The 15,193-nt window shown below is 54.9% G+C and overlaps 1 pseudogene across 1 annotated transcript in view; it reads left to right on the top strand.

Annotated features, from left to right (window-relative positions):
- Positions 1-14,904, top strand: part of LOC143506811 (staphylococcal nuclease domain-containing protein 1-like) — a 37,655-nt pseudogene extending 22,751 nt beyond the window's left edge. Inside the window, exons 3-9 of the transcript XR_013128492.1 lie at positions 893-1,017; positions 3,305-3,374; positions 4,982-5,082; positions 5,225-5,289; positions 5,484-5,488; positions 6,128-6,412; positions 14,650-14,904. The product of XR_013128492.1 is annotated as a staphylococcal nuclease domain-containing protein 1-like (transcript). The remainder of the gene's footprint in view (positions 1-892; positions 1,018-3,304; positions 3,375-4,981; positions 5,083-5,224; positions 5,290-5,483; positions 5,489-6,127; positions 6,413-14,649) is intronic.
- Positions 14,905-15,193: the final 289 nt, after the last annotated feature.

Below are 15,193 nucleotides of genomic sequence, written 5' to 3'. Positions count from 1 at the left end.
TTCACCCCTGTGATATTCGTCATGCATGGTCAAGCCATCTTGTGCAACATATTCGTAACCCCCCTAACCCCTCACAGTCCAGCGCCCCGTCCTGATTGCTGCGTGGTCGGAGGGGGATGATTGAATAGCTGCGAGGCTGATGCGAAACCAAACTTCTCTCGTCAAGTCAGACGCAGAAGAAAGCGCAAACCTGCCTTTATTTACCGCTGTGTACCACCGCCTCGTCCACACCACCTTAATCATGTCGAGAAAACACACAGAACAGCCTCCAGCCTGCGGTGGACTGGCCGTCTGATTGGCTACCGAGTTGCGGGGCTCGCCTCAGTGTGTGTGATAGAGCTCTTACGCCCCTCTCCACCCCCCAACCAGGAAATCGATGTAAATGGGGCCGTCAACAAATCCGAGTAATTTAACAGCAGCCACTTTGTTAGAGCAGCCTCGTCCGGCCCTCTCCGAGACCCCAGCAGCCCAGCGACTCGTTTACCGTCGGTGACCAATCGCCCAGCAACCGCTGTGCTTTCCCCGATCATAGCGCGTAGACGGCGTTTCTTCAGGACCAGCATGCTGGCGTTCGTGATGAAAGCCCCTTTATTTTCCTTTTTTTTTTTCTTTTCAGCGCTGGCTTTTTTTTTTTTTTTTTTAAGGTCTCCATGATTTTTATTTCACAACAGTTCCTCCCGGTCGTCTAGAGTTGCTCCTGGCAACAAAAGAACACAAGCGCCACAGAGCCAAGATGAGCGTTTGGCCTTCAGCATCTCGATAAACGTATCACCACTTTTGTAGCCTTGTGCTGTGTGAACGTTACATCTGTGTGTGTGTGTGTGTGTGTGTGTGTGTGTGTGTGTGTGTGAACAGTGGGCTGAGCTCTTCCTTTTGCGCTTCGTCTGCACAGGTGCCCAGCTGGAGAACCAGATGGAGACCATGCGGGCGGAGCTCGCTGCCCATTCCACCCGTGGAGGGGGCCTTCAGCGCACACAGAGGGGACTTCTGCATCGCCAGGTTCGCTGATGGAGAGTGGTAAGATCTGGCAGCCAAACGCATCTCCTTCACAGTAGCCGCCTGTTAAACACTCCAATAGCCTGTTAACCTGCGTTGGGATTATCATATGCAAAATGGAGCCTTTAGTTAAAGTTGTTTCGTCCTGCAAGTGCTTTCCACAGCGTGTGATCAGCTGGCCTGGGACCAGAGTGGGCTTGCTCATTTGGTAACAGGTGGGCGGGGGGTAGCTGATCTCCGGTCAGTGCTGCGGCAGGCAGGTTGGGCTTGGGTCGGGCGTAGTGAAAGACGCTCAGGCAGCCCGGCTGACCCCTGCAGAGCCCACGACCCCGGTGACCTTCACTCGAGAGGATAAACAAAAAGACACCGTGACTCAGCAGTGGGAGAGGAAAACGGATTGGCAGGAAGCAGGTGGACACATCACACCTGTCTGCCACAATGTCCCTCCGCCCCGCTGTGTGGCTGTTGTGTGTCGCTCCCGACTGGGGTCGCACAGACGCTGTAAACGCAGCCGTCTGTTCCTCTCCGACAGATTCGCCCCCGCTCGAGTCTTTGTTTTCGTTGTCTCGTCTTGGCAGCTTGGTCGAGTGCCTGTCTGCGTCTGCGCGGATCTCGAAGAGTCTCCGTCAGCGGAGGGAACACACACCCACTCCGCTTGTGTAAAGCTCCCCTTCGCTCGCTGGAGGTCGGAGGGGTGGTGGTGGTGCGTGTCTCCCCCCACTGGAGGAGGGGGTGGTGGTGGTGTGTGTCTCCCCCCACTGGAGGAGGGGTGGTGGTGGTGGTGCGTCTCCCCCCCACTGGAGGAGGGGGTGGTGGTGGTGCGGTCTCCCCCCACTGGAGGAGGGGGTTGGTGGTGGTGCGCGTCTCCCCCCACTGGAGGAGGGGGTGGTGGGTGGTGCGCGTCTCCCCCCACTGGAGGAGGGGGTGGTGGGTGGTGCGCGTCTCCCCCCACTGGAGGAGGGGTGTTGGTGGTGGTGCGCGTTCTCCCCCCACTGGAGGAGGAGGGGGTGGTGGTGGTGCGTGTCTCCCCCCACTGGAGGGAGGGTGTGGTGGTGGTGGTGCGCGTCTCCCCCCCACTGGAGGGGTGGTGGTGGTGTGTGCGCGTCTCCTCCCACTGGAGGGGTTGTTGGTGGTGGTGGTGGTGCGCGTCTCCCCCCACTGGAGGAGGGGTGGTGCGCGTCTCCCCCCACTGGAGGGAGGGGTGGTGCGCGTCTCCCCCCACTGGAGGAGGGGTGGTGCGCGTCTCCCCCCACTGGAGGAGGGGTGGTGTGCGTCTCCCCCCACTGGAGGAGGGGTGGTGGTGGTGCGCGTCTCCCCCCACTGGAGGAGGGGGGTGGTGGTGCGCGTCTCCCCCCACTGGAGGGGTGTTGGTGGTGGTGCGCGTCTCCCCCCACTGGAGGAGGGGTGGTGGTGGTGGTGGTGCGTGTCTCCCCCCACTGGAGGAGGGGTGGTGGTGGCGGTGCACGTCTCCCCCCACTGCAGGAGGGCTCTTGCAGGGCACGGCTCCACTTTCAGATGGGTTTTATGACTTGCTGCCCGTCGTTGGGCCTCCGTGTTCGGGCTGTCCCGGTGTGATCTTAACTCCTCTTTCGGAACACATCACCTTTCTTGCCTGCCCTTTGACCTTCATTATGTAGAGGTTTATGAATACAGTGAGAGCTCGTGCTCTCCTCCCTTGCTACAAAGCTGACTCTGCTGATGCATCTTTAATAGGCCAGCATCCCTACCCACAAGCAGCCCCGCTTCTAGGGGACGGCACAATTATGCAAATGCAGTCTAAAGCTCTAACACTATTGGGTGGGTTTTGTGCAGAGGAGGCGTGTTAGACTTTCTCTTGGCTTTTCATGGTTAAAGTGGGGCCAAACCACAGAGAGGCTGTCTGGAAGCCACCCAGTGGGCCAGATTGGAGGGAAGGCCCATGGCAAGAAGTGTGTGTGTGTGTGTGTGTGTGTTGTGTGTGTGTGTGTGTGTGTGTGTGTGTGTGTGTGTGTGTGTGTGTGTGCGCACACCCAGAGCGCTTTTTCCTCTGTGGTTTGGGAATTGCCCACTGCGCTACCCGGGAGAAGGAAGAACTCAGAACACATTTGGCTGATATGTATGAAACATGGATCCTCGCATCTCTGCCCCCCCCCTCCACCAAACAGATCCACCATGACACACAGCCCCCTGGGAAATAAGAATTTCATCATTTACTCATCCACTTTTATCTACTCCCCAACAGACAATCTCTCTCTCCTCTCTCTCTCTCTCCCTCTCCTCTCTCTCTCTGTCTCTCTCTCCCTCTCTGTCCTCTGCTCTCTCTCTCTAGGTACAGAGCTCGAGTGGAAAAGGTTGAATCTCCCGAGAAGGTTCATGTGTTTTACATAGACTACGGCAATGTAAGTAATCCTTCACTCTGTTTGTGTGTGTGTGTGTCAGTGGGTGGTAAATTCCCAATTGAAAAGCAACTATCATGGCGATATCGTGGTACTTAACCATGGCTTGGATTAACAATAGCAGTCCCCTAAACCCCCACATGTCCTGTGATCTGAGATTTTTACACGGAGGCTCCGCCCCCTGTGTGCAGCGGACTTTGCTGGGGCCTTTTTGGTTGATGTTCTCGGTGGGGTTTATGGGGTCTGGTGTGTAGCTGCGCTCCTGACACTCAGCAGACTGAGCGATGGCAGATAGCTGGGCTAGGGACTGATGTTTTTCACCAGATCTGTACCAGCTAGTGACTCTAATGACTCAATTACATGTGACAGCAGCGCGTGTTATTTTTAACATTTCCAGTGACACAGTTCCACTATGCTGGGAATCAGGTGGCTGCCTACGGGCTGGCATTAGCTAGCAACGTTAGTTAGCTCTCTCAGCTGTGGTTAGACAGGCTGCTGGAATGTTCCGGGAGGTTTTGGAGTTGGGTAGGAAAGCCTGAAGGTAAACATACTTTGGTCAACAGTGAGCTAATGTACGACCTACATTTTAAAACTCTAAGGAAGCTGAGCTGAAAATGCTATTTTTGAGGCTGTGGTGAAGAAAAAAATCTTTCCCTTAAAAGATACAGACCCGTACACCTTTTAGCCCTTGCTGTCTGACCAAAGACTTCTTTATCCTGTAGATTCATCAGGAATTTATTTAAGGACAGGAAAGCGGTTTTTGTGAAAACGTGTAATCCATTCTGTGTGTGCCTGTCGATCTCTGTCCGTCCACATCAGTGTCCCTGCTGGTCTCTGCCGCTGGTCTCCGCTGGTCTCCTCCCCTCCCCCGGCCTTCCCCGTTATTTCCCCCTGTGTGTTTTCCGTCTCCTCGTCTATCTTTGTGTCCATCTGTGTTGCTGTGTTCTCGTCTCTGTGCCTCGAGTCTGTTATCAGCCCCATCACGTCCGGACCCTGGGCCTTAGCCCAAACCCCCTAATCTCTCTAAATGTGGACGTCTTGGTCACCACGCCCCTGGTCCCCACTCAGCTATGGATGAGTAAAGTCCACCGATTCACACGACGTAGCGGTCTCCCAGGACGGCTCTTTAAACGTGCTCTTAATAGTATATGGATTGTATAAATCTTCTGCTTGCGCCGTATAAATATTACAAGTACATCTTTACCGTCAGGGCTGCGTGCCAGGAGACGTTAAGTCGGTCTCGGTGTTTTGAGCGGGGTCGGGTCGTCTTCGTGGACTTTTTGATGTGCTCTACACGGGCTCACAAGCGTTGCCGTGTGGTGCGCGCGGCCGTGTGTGTGTGGGGTGGGGTGGGGGGTGTGGGGGGTGTGGGTGTGTGTGTGGGTGTGTGTGTGGGCAGGCCGTGGTCTCCACCTGGCCCTGTCCCAGCATCCCGGGGGAAGCCCACGACAGGTGTTTGAAAGATGGGCAGGGCCTCTTTATAAGTGTGTGTGTGTGTGTGTGTGTGTGTGTGTGTGTGTGTGTGTGTGTGTGTGTGTGTGTGTGTGTGTGTGTGTGTGTGTGTGTGTGTGTGTGTGTGTGTGTGTGTGTGTGTGTGTGTGGTCCTACAGAGAGAGCTGGTGTCCTCTGTGCGTCTGGCTGCTCTTCCTCCTGCCTTCAGCACCCGAACGCTTCCTGCCCAGGCCACCGAGTACGGCTTTGCTTTTATCCAGTCCTACGCAGGATATAAATACTGAAACATAAATATACACACACGCGCATATACCCACACGCAGCGAATGCTCTTGATCTTCACGTGGTTGTCACACGTGACATTCTCCACGTCACCCCGGTGAATGACGCTCTTCTCCCAGGGCTCTGAGCGCGGCGGAGAAGCCCGGAGCAGGTGTGTGTGAGGGACCTGCTCGTGTGGGCCCGGGTGTGCTGGAACCATGTCTTCTCCACAGTGTGTTAACTGTAGAGGACTGAGGCACTGCACTCACCTCTGAGTTCTCCTCTGAGCAAGTGTGTGTGTGTGTGTGTGTGTGTGTCGCATTCAGGAGCGCACACTCAATTTTCTCTAAAAACAGAATGTCTCTCCGACTGACACTAAGTCTCTTTCCACGCCCGCAGTCAACGTGTGAGACAGCCCCATGTCTCCTACACACACCGCGCGGAGCCTCTGACATCACCCAGACGCATTCACACTTATTTAGCATAAAACGCTCACACGTACACACGCGGATACAGACACACACACCAACACAGATCCACACGGTGCAGTCTGTTCTCGGCTCACCCACGAATATGCCCTCAGGTCTAATACAGCCTAATAAGAGATAACCCCTCTCCACCTTCTTTCTTCCTCCACCTGGTTCTCTCTCTCTCTCTCTCTCTCTCTCTATCTATCTCTCTATCTCTGCTGTGCCTTGGGCTCGCCCACAGTGCATGAAACAGGCTGACCGGAAGGAGGATGAAATCAAAAAGGCTTCTGAGTCCCCCCCATGTGTCCGTCTTCATCTCCCCACTTCCCCACCTAACACCCCCTAAGGGTAGCATCCTTCCCTGTTGCCATGGAGACTGGGTCAACTCTAAAGCATGGGCGTGCACACCCATTCGAGAGAGAGAGAGAGAGAGAGAGAGAGAGAGAGAGAGAGTGAGAGTGAAAGAGAGAAGGAAAGGGAGAGAGAGCGAGAAAGGGGGAGAGAGAGAATGCAGGGTGGTCAATACCTCACACAGTGCTGCAGCCCACTCGGTCATAGTAAGTGAGCAAGTAGAAAGGGGGCGTGGCCGTACCATTCACACACACCCCCCTTCCTGAAACCACACCCCCTAATGCTCCATGCTGCCCCCTGCAGGAGGACGCACGGGCTGACGCGGTGGACTGCATCGTCAGGGACATCCACAACACGCAGTGCCTGCTGAACGTGGAGTACGCTGGAGCCACCTGCCCACTGGTCACCCTGCAGTTCAACGACTCGAAGGACGACGTGGGCCTGGGCCTGGTGAAGGAGGGCCTCGTCATGGTGGAGACGCGCAAGGAGAAGCACCTGCTGAAAATGGTGAGACGCCAACAGCTCCAGAGTCACGTCACATCAGCACGTAGCCACGGGTCTCGTGGCGTCACACGCGGGCTCTCGTGGCGTCACACGCGGGGGGTCTCGTGGCGTGTCACGCGGGGTCTCATGATGTCACTCATCTCCAACACTGAAGCTCCCCCCCTGTAATGGACTTTAGGACACTACAAAGGGAAAATGCTGTTCCTGAACTCTGACAGGCGTTAATTAGGTGGAGGTTGATGGCGAAGCCGCCCCTTGATTTCCTGTTGGACTGCCGTGTAAACCCTGCTGGGTGAGCCGCGGGAGACCACACCCCCAGGTCAAGGCCCCGGTGACCCCTGGGACGCCCCTCCAGTCCTCCTCCGACTCCCACCTTGGAGATGCTTCATTCTCACAGCTACTCCAGAGACGGCACTAAGCTGCGGGGTTTTGTGGGGTTTTGTGGGGTTTTGTGGGGTTTTGCGGGGTTTTGCGGGGGTTCTGCGGGGTTCTGCGGGGTTCTGCGTGCGACACCAGGTGCCCCGCTCCTTTTGAAGCCTGGCCCAGCACTTTAGTCATCAGATGATTAGAAAGTGCTTCTTCTCTGCAGGCATTTTGTGGGTGACTGTGCTTTGAGGCTTGTGTGCGTGTCTGTGGGCAGGCATGCAGGCATGTGTGTGGTTGGGCAGGCGTGTGTGTGCGTGCGTGTGTGTGGGTGTAAGCAGATGGGCTGTATCTATGCTGACCGCTGGATGAGATGAGGCTAATGATGGTGGATGTGTCCAGCTGTTGCCTGCAGCTCTGATGATTGCTGTCGAGATGCTGGGAGCAGGTAGACCCAGTGAAACCCTGCTTAGCTTTATTAACACGTGGCCAGCACATCATCTCCTACCCAATTAATCCTCACATTAAATTGTAATTGTACAGTAATTACTGTGGGAACTACAGGTTGTCAACATCTGTATTGTCTATATCGGCGTTTAATAGTGTAAACGTGCTGTGGGGGTTTTTGGTGGAGCTGGCAGCGAGAGCCCCTGCTTTTTGGGCGGAGTCTGGAAGGCCCGTTGTAAATGGAGTCTGGAACGGCTGTTGGAGCTGGATGTTCAAATCCCCTCCCCCGCTGCCCTCTCCCACACCCCCCAGCAAGACGGAGCAACTTTCTCTCTTCACGCTCTAGTGAGACAAATCATGCCCCCTTCTCTCTCTCTCTCTTCATCTCTCTTCATCTCTCTCTCTCTGCCACCCCACCCACAGCCTGTGTCTCCAACAGGCTGTCCTTTGAGACATTTGCATCCATTTGCACGTCTCTGTAAAGAATTAAAGGAAATGCACAAGATCAAGCGTTTCAGTCCTTTGCTGTGTGACACGTGATTTAAAATGCGCTTAACATTTCATATGACACACACACACACTCTCTCTCTCTCTCTCTCTCACTCCCCTCCACCCTCCCCTCTCTCTCTCTCTCTCTCTCACTCCCCTCCACCTCCCTCTCTCTCTGATGTTTCACTCCTTTCCTATTGCTCCACGTGAGAGTGGAGGGGAGGTGCAGGCAGATCTCTCCTTCACTTCCCCTCGATGGGGATCAGCTGCTCTGAGCTACTGTGTCTCCTATCACCACATCTAAAGCCCCTGAGCCAGAGGTCCCGGCCGGGTAGGGGATGGCAAGAATACGGGATCTCTGATACGGACCCGGGTCGTCTGGATCGGATATCTCGGGCCCAGTCCGCCCAGTTTACCGAGGCCTCTTTTCCCAGCATGGCCAGCTCAACAGCTTACTTAAGCCCTCTCTGAACTGGACTGTTAAACTAATTCTAATTATTATTATTACTACTACTACTAATTATTATTATTATTATGTAAAGTTAAAAAAATAATACTGTGAAGGAAAACAGGAGAAAAACATTTCTGTACAATGTACCATCACAGCAGAAATGAATTTCGTGACTAGTGTTATGTCAGGCAAAACCCAGCAGAAACTCAGACGCGTTACAAATTCACAACTGACACCAACTACCAATTAACAGTACCGCACACATGATGTGTGTGTTTCGCGAGGGCTGTTTTTGGCTAGGGACCCTCTGTTCGTGAGGCAAGTGTTGGCATCTCATTTGTCAGCGCAATTTAAAGCCGATCGTAACCATCGTTTTTAACCAACATTGTTTGGGGGGGGGGGGTGGTTTTTGTTGTTTTCTTTTTCCTTTTCTGGACCGGTGACGGGTCTGAACAGCACACCCGGCTTTACCTGCTCCAGCTGGATTGCCGAGCCGTGTTAGAACCGAGAGGGTCTCCATTGGAGGGCCCTGTGGGGAAACTAGCAATTACGAAAGGGGAAGAGGAAGAAATGTGGTGTTTCTAAGCTCTTCCCCCAGCGGAGCTCGGGCACTGGCGGTCCGGCTACTGTGTCTGCCCCCTCCCTGGGCGTGGAGCTCAGCTGTAGGCTGTAGATGAGGGCGCCCCGGGGAGGTATAAGATTTTTATTAGCGCGTGATTGTGCTGAAGGAGAGCCATGAGACTGTCCTGTGGGAAGTGTAGTTTTGTTTATTATTTGTTTGTTTGCCGGGTGGTTTTGGCAGCGGCGCGGAACAGATGAGACGGCAGTGGCGCCGTGCGCTCTAACGAGGGCTCTGTGCGGACCAACACCACCAGCCCGTGTGGTTTCCTACAGGGTTCTTCGTTGCCTTCCCTTCCCGTTCGTGACCTCTAGTTCCTCTTGGAGAACGTCTGTTTGGAGCACGGTCACATGGGCACCGTCTTCTCTAACACCTGAGAGGGGGGGGGGGGGTTCTTCTCTAACAGCTGAGAGGGGGGGGAGGTTCTTCTCTAACAGCTGAGAGGGGGGAGAGGTTCTCTCTAACAGCTGAGAGGGGGAGAGGTTCTTCTCTAACAGCTGAGAGGAGGAGAGGTTCTTCTCTAACAGCTGAGAGGAGGAGAGGTTCTTCTCTAACAGCTGAGAGGAGGAGAGGTTCTTCTCTAACAGCTGAGAGGAGGAGAGGTTCTTCTCTAACAGCTGAGGGGGGGAGAGGTTTCTTCTCTACAGCTGAGAGGGGGGAGAGGTTCTTCTCTAACAGCTGAGGGGGGAGAGGTTCTTCTCTAACAGCTGAGAGGGGGGAGAGGTTCTTCTCTAACAGCTGAGGGGGGGGAGAGGTTCTTCTCTAACAGCTGAGGGGGGGAGAGGTTCTTCTCTAACAGCTGAGGGGGGGGAGAGGTTCTTCTCTAACAGCTGAGGGGGGGGAGAGGTTCTTCTCTAACAGCTGAGGGGGGGAGAGGTTCTTCTCTAACAGCTGAGAGGGGGGAGAGGTTTTTCTCTAACAGCTGAGAGGGGGGAGAGGTTCTTCTCTAACAGCTGAGGGGGGAGAGGTTCTTCTCTAACAGCTGAGAGGGGGGAGAGGTTCTTCTCTAACAGCTGAGAGGGGGGAGAGGTTCTTCTCTAACAGCTGAGGGGGGAGAGGTTCTTCTCTAACAGCTGAGAGGGGGAGAGGTTCTTCTCTAACAGCTGAGAGGAGGAGAGGTTCTTCTCTAACAGCTGAGAGGAGGAGAGGTTCTTCTCTAACAGCTGAGAGGAGGAGAGGTTCTTCTCTAACAGCTGAGAGGAGGAGAGGTTCTTCTCTAACAGCTGAGGGGGGGAGAGGTTCTTCTCTAACAGCTGAGAGGGGGGGAGAGGTTCTTCTCTAACAGCTGAGGGGGGAGAGGTTCTTCTCTAACAGCTGAGAGGGGGGGAGAGGTTCTTCTCTAACAGCTGAGAGGGGGGAGAGGTTCTTCCTCTAACAGCTGAGGGGGGGAGAGGTTCTTCTCTAACAGCTGAGGGGGGGGAGAGGTCTTCTCTAACAGCTGAGGGGGGGGAGAGGTTCTTCTCTAACAGCTGAGGGGGGGGAGAGGTTCTTCTCTAACAGCTGAGAGGGGGGAGAGGTTCTTCTCTAACAGCTGAGAGGGGGGAGAGGTTCTTCTCTAACAGCTGAGGGGGGGAGAGGTTCTTCTCTAACAGCTGAGGGGGGGAGAGGTTCTTCTCTAACAGCTGAGGGGGGAGAGGTTCTTCTCTAACAGCTGAGGGGGGGGAGAGGTTCTTCTCTAACAGCTGAGAGGAGGAGAGGTTCTTCTCTAACAGCTGAGGGGGGGAGAGGTTCTTCTCTAACAGCTGAGAGGGGGGGAGGTTCTTCTCTAACAGCTGAGAGGGGGGAGAGGTTCTTCTCTAACAGCTGAGGGGAGGAGAGGTTCTTCTCTAACAGCTGAGGGGGGGAGAGGTTCTTCTCTAACAGCTGAGGGGGGGAGAGGTTCTTCTCTAACAGCTGAGGGGGGGAGAGGTTCTTCTCTAACAGGCTGAGGGGGGGAGAGGTTCTTCTCTAACAGCTGAGGGGGGGGAGAGGTTCTTCTCTAACAGCTGAGAGGGGGGGAGAGGTTCTTTAACAGCTGAGAGGGGGGAGAGGTTCTTTAACAGCTGAGAGGGGGGAGAGGTTCTTTAACAGCTGAGAGGGGGGAGAGGTTCTTTAACAGCTGAGAGGGGGGAGAGGTTCTTCTCTAACAGCTGAGAGGGGGGAGAGGTTCTTCTCTAACAGCTGAGGGGGGGGAGATGTTCTTCTCTAACAGCTGAGGGGGGGAGAGGTTCTTCTCTAACAGCTGAGGGGGGGGGAGAGGTTCTTCTCTAACAGCTGAGGGGCCGGGAGAGGTTCTTCTCTAACAGCTGAGAGGAGGAGAGGTTCTTCTCTAACAGCTGAGAGGGGGGGGAGGTTCTTCTCTAACAGCTGAGGGGGGGGAGAGGTTCTTCTCTAACAGCTGAGAGGAGGAGAGGTTCTTCTCTAACAGCTGAGGGGGGGGAGAGGTTCTTCTCTAACAGCTGAGGGGGGGAGAGGTTCTTCTCTAACAGCTGAGAGGGGGGGAGGTTCTTCTCTAACAGCTGAGAGGGGGGAGAGGTTCTTCTCTAACAGCTGAGAGGAGAGGTTCTTCTCTAACAGCTGAGGGGGGGGAGAGGTTCTTCTCTAACAGCTGAGGGGGGGGAGAGGTTCTTCTCTAACAGCTGAGAGGGGGGGAGAGGTTCTTCTCTAACAGCTGAGAGGAGAGGTTCTTCTCTAACAGCTGAGAGGAGGAGAGGTTCTTCTCTAACAGCTGAGAGGGGGGAGAGGTTCTTCTCTAACAGCTGAGGGGGGAGAGGTTCTTCTCTAACAGCTGAGAGGGGGAGAGGTTCTTCTCTAACAGCTGAGGGGGGGAGAGGTTCTTCTCTAACAGCTGAGGGGGGGAGAGGTTCTTCTCTAACAGCTGAGGGGGGGAGAGGTTCTTCTCTAACAGCTGAGGGGGGGGAGAGGTTCTTCTCTAACAGCTGAGAGGAGGAGAGGTTCTTCTCTAACAGCTGAGGGGGGGAGAGGTTCTTCTCTAACAGCTGAGAGGGGGGAGGTTCTTCTCTAACAGCTGAGGGGAGGAGAGGTTCTTCTCTAACAGCTGAGGGGGGGAGAGGTTCTTCTCTTACAGCTGAGGGGGGGAGAGGTTCTTCTCTAACAGCTGAGGGGGGGGGAGAGGTTCTTCTCTAACAGCTGAGGGGGGGAGAGGTTCTTCTCTAACAGCTGAGGGGGGGGAGAGGTTCTTCTCTAACAGCTGAGAGGGGGGAGAGGTTCTTTAATAGCTGAGAGGGGGGAGAGGTTCTTTAACAGCTGAGAGGGGGGAGAGGTTCTTTAACAGCTGAGAGGGGGGGAGAGGTTCTTCTCTAACAGCTGAGAGGGGGGAGAGGTTCTTCTCTAACAGCTGAGGGGGGGAGAGGTTCTTTAACAGCTGAGAGGGGGGAGAGGTTCTTCTCTAACAGCTGAGGGGGGGAGAGTTCTTCTCTAACAGCTGAGGGGGGGGGGGAGGTTCTTCTCTAACAGCTGAGGGGGGGGAGAGGTTCTTCTCTAACAGCTGAGAGGGGGGGAGGTTCTTCTCTAACAGCTGAGGGGGGGGGAGAGGTTCTTCTCTAACAGCTGAGAGGAGGAGAGGTTCTTCTCTAACAGCTGAGGGGGGGGAGAGGTTCTTCTCTAACAGCTGAGAGGGGGGAGGTTCTTCTCTAACAGCTGAGAGGGGGGGAGAGGTTCTTCTCTAACAGCTGAGGGGGGGAGAGGTTCTTCTCTAACAGCTGAGAGGGGGGAGAGGTTCTTCTCTAACAGCTGAGAGGGGGGAGAGGTTCTTCTCTAACAGCTGAGGGGGGGGAGAGGTTCTTCTCTAACAGCTGAGAGGGGGAGAGGTTCTTCTCTAACAGCTGAGGGGGGGAGAGGTTCTTCTCTAACAGCTGAGAGGGGGGAGAGGTTCTTCTCTAACAGCTGAGGGGGGGGAGAGGTTCTTCTCTAACAGCTGAGGGGGGGAGAGGTTCTTCTCTAACAGCTGAGGGGGGAGAGGTTCTTCTCTAACAGCTGAGGGGGGGGAGAGGTTCTTCTCTAACAGCTGAGAGGAGGAGAGGTTCTTCTCTAACAGCTGAGGGGGGGGGGAGGTTCTTCTCTAACAGCTGAGGGGGGGAGAGGTTCTTCTCTAACAGCTGAGGGGGGGAGAGGTTCTTCTCTAACAGCTGAGGGGGGAGAGGTTCTTCTCTAACAGCTGAGAGGGGAGAGGTTCTTCTCTAACAGCTGAGAGGGGAGAGGTTCTTCTCTAACAGCTGAGAGGGGAGAGGTTCTTCTCTAACAGCTGAGAGGGGAGAGGTTCTTCTCTAACAGCTGAGAGGGGAGAAGTTCGAGGGGCTCGGGCAGAGGCTGGCAGTTAAAGATCTTCTCTGGTGGCTAACGGTTGGTGAGCGGCTAACCCCGCCTCCATTTGCACTCCATAAACCATTGTTTGAGGCGTGCTCCAGTACGCTGGCTAGGTGTCAGGGTGCTATTAGACACCCCCCCCCCCCCCCCCCAACCGTGTCTGTCTCACCAACACATCCACTGACAGCCCTCACTTCCCCTGCTCCCGCCCCCATCACCCTCTGTCATGTCCCATCATCCACCCCTCCCGCTCCACCCGCCCATCACCCGCCCATCACCCGCCTGCTCACGCGCTGCGTGGTGGTGTGTGGACATGTTGAATATGATAAACACACCACTGCTTGCTCATTAAGCAGGAATGTGATGGTGGGGAGGCGTCAGGGTATCTGCGGCCTTAATCCCTGCTCGGTCCAGTCCTGCTGCAGTCTGGGCCAGTGCGGCTCTGATGGCTCTGTTCTGAGCTGTGCTCATGTCCACCGTGTGCAGCTGGGTCGTCCACACACACCTCCGTCTCTTCATACGTACAGCAGTACTGCTGTATCAGCTCGCCAGCTATGCAATTAAGGCTAAATACACCCTCATCCTCCAACACACACACACACACACACACACACACACACACACACACACACACACACACACACAGCCAGCGCAGAAGGTCTCACTCGTTGAGGATTTCAACATCTGGCATCATTTTTTTGGCTGTGATCTGAACTGTTCCTAATAAGCTGGGTAATGTGGGTAATATGGGGCCTGCACACCGGCTTCCCCTCCGCTCTGAAGCCATCGATCACAGCAGCAGCTTCTGAGAGGGACTTCTCAAACCCAACACCATTATCCACACACTTTCTCTCTCTCTCTCTCTCTCTCTCTCTCACACACACACACACACCCACACACGTACACATACCCCAATTCTCTCATTGGCATTGCGTGACTCATCTCTGGTTCAGTCGATGATTGTAAATGGCTGCTGTGGCAGAAACAGTCAATATGGCGGCTTTTCCTCATAGACTTGCGTCCACCGTTCCTCACCAGAGAGGGATAGATGAAAGAGAGGGAGAGAGGTGAATGGAGGGATAGATGAGAGAGAGAGGTGAAGGGAGGGATAGATGAAAGAGAGAGAGGTGAAGGGAGGAATAGTGTAGAGAGGGCTGATGACACTGCCCGAGTAGATCTGGCCCTAAATAGATCCCGTCCGGCCTGCCTCCTCTCCCCTCTGTGTGACCGCGATCTCCATGAGGGCAGGTCCTCCTATCCACTGGAGCTGAAGACCACGTTTACCGTGTCTGGGTGAGGAGTAGAAAGTGAAGTTGGGTGTGGCTCGCCGGTCGCCATGGGTATGCAACGGCCACGTACTGGGGCATCTCCTGTGAACCTGCTCTGCTCCCCTGGCCGCATTGCATTGTGGGCGGCTGATGCATTTTGTCATTTTTATTGTTGTTTACCCCTTCCTTAAATCCCCTAATCCTCAGTCAGCTCAATCATGTGACACTAATCTGAGGTGTGTGTGTGTGTGGTGTGTGTGCGTGTGTGTGTGTGTGTGTGTGTGTGTGTGTGTTCTAGGTGACGGAGTATCTAAATGGCCAGGAGTCTGCCAAGAGTGCTAGGGTAAGGGCCTCCTGTTCATCCTTCTCCAATCTCCCCACTCTTATCTCTCCTCTCTCATCCCCTCTTTCCCCTCCGCTCTCTCCTCGTCCCCTCCTGCTCTCTTTCTCCACTCTTTACTATTCACTCACTCTTTATCGCTGTCATCTGTCTGGTCCTCTTCCTGTCCCCCCCCCCCCCCCCCCCCCCCCCCTTTAAGGCCCCTCTTCATCACCCTCCCTGACACACTGTCCTGAATGGCTCCCAGACTGTCCACCACCCACTCCCAGGAAGTGTCTGCTCAGCGTGTTTGGTTTGTGTGTGTGTGTGTGTGTGTGTGTGTGTGTGTGAGAATGGGTTAGCAACCGTTGACCCCATTCTCACACAAGCCCAAACACGCCCAGCAGGCCGTGAGGAGGCTGTTAGTCTCGGGGACACTGCTTCCTCCGGAGGCTGAGTAAGGATGTTGTGTGTGTGTGTGTGTGTGTGTGTGTGTGGCCAGCCATGGACGCAGACTCACTGA

The sequence above is a fragment of the Brachyhypopomus gauderio genome, unplaced genomic scaffold (assembly GCF_052324685.1).
Source record: "Brachyhypopomus gauderio isolate BG-103 unplaced genomic scaffold, BGAUD_0.2 sc520, whole genome shotgun sequence".
Taxonomy (NCBI): domain Eukaryota; kingdom Metazoa; phylum Chordata; class Actinopteri; order Gymnotiformes; family Hypopomidae; genus Brachyhypopomus; species Brachyhypopomus gauderio.
This window is presented reverse-complemented; position numbering and strand designations above follow the sequence as displayed.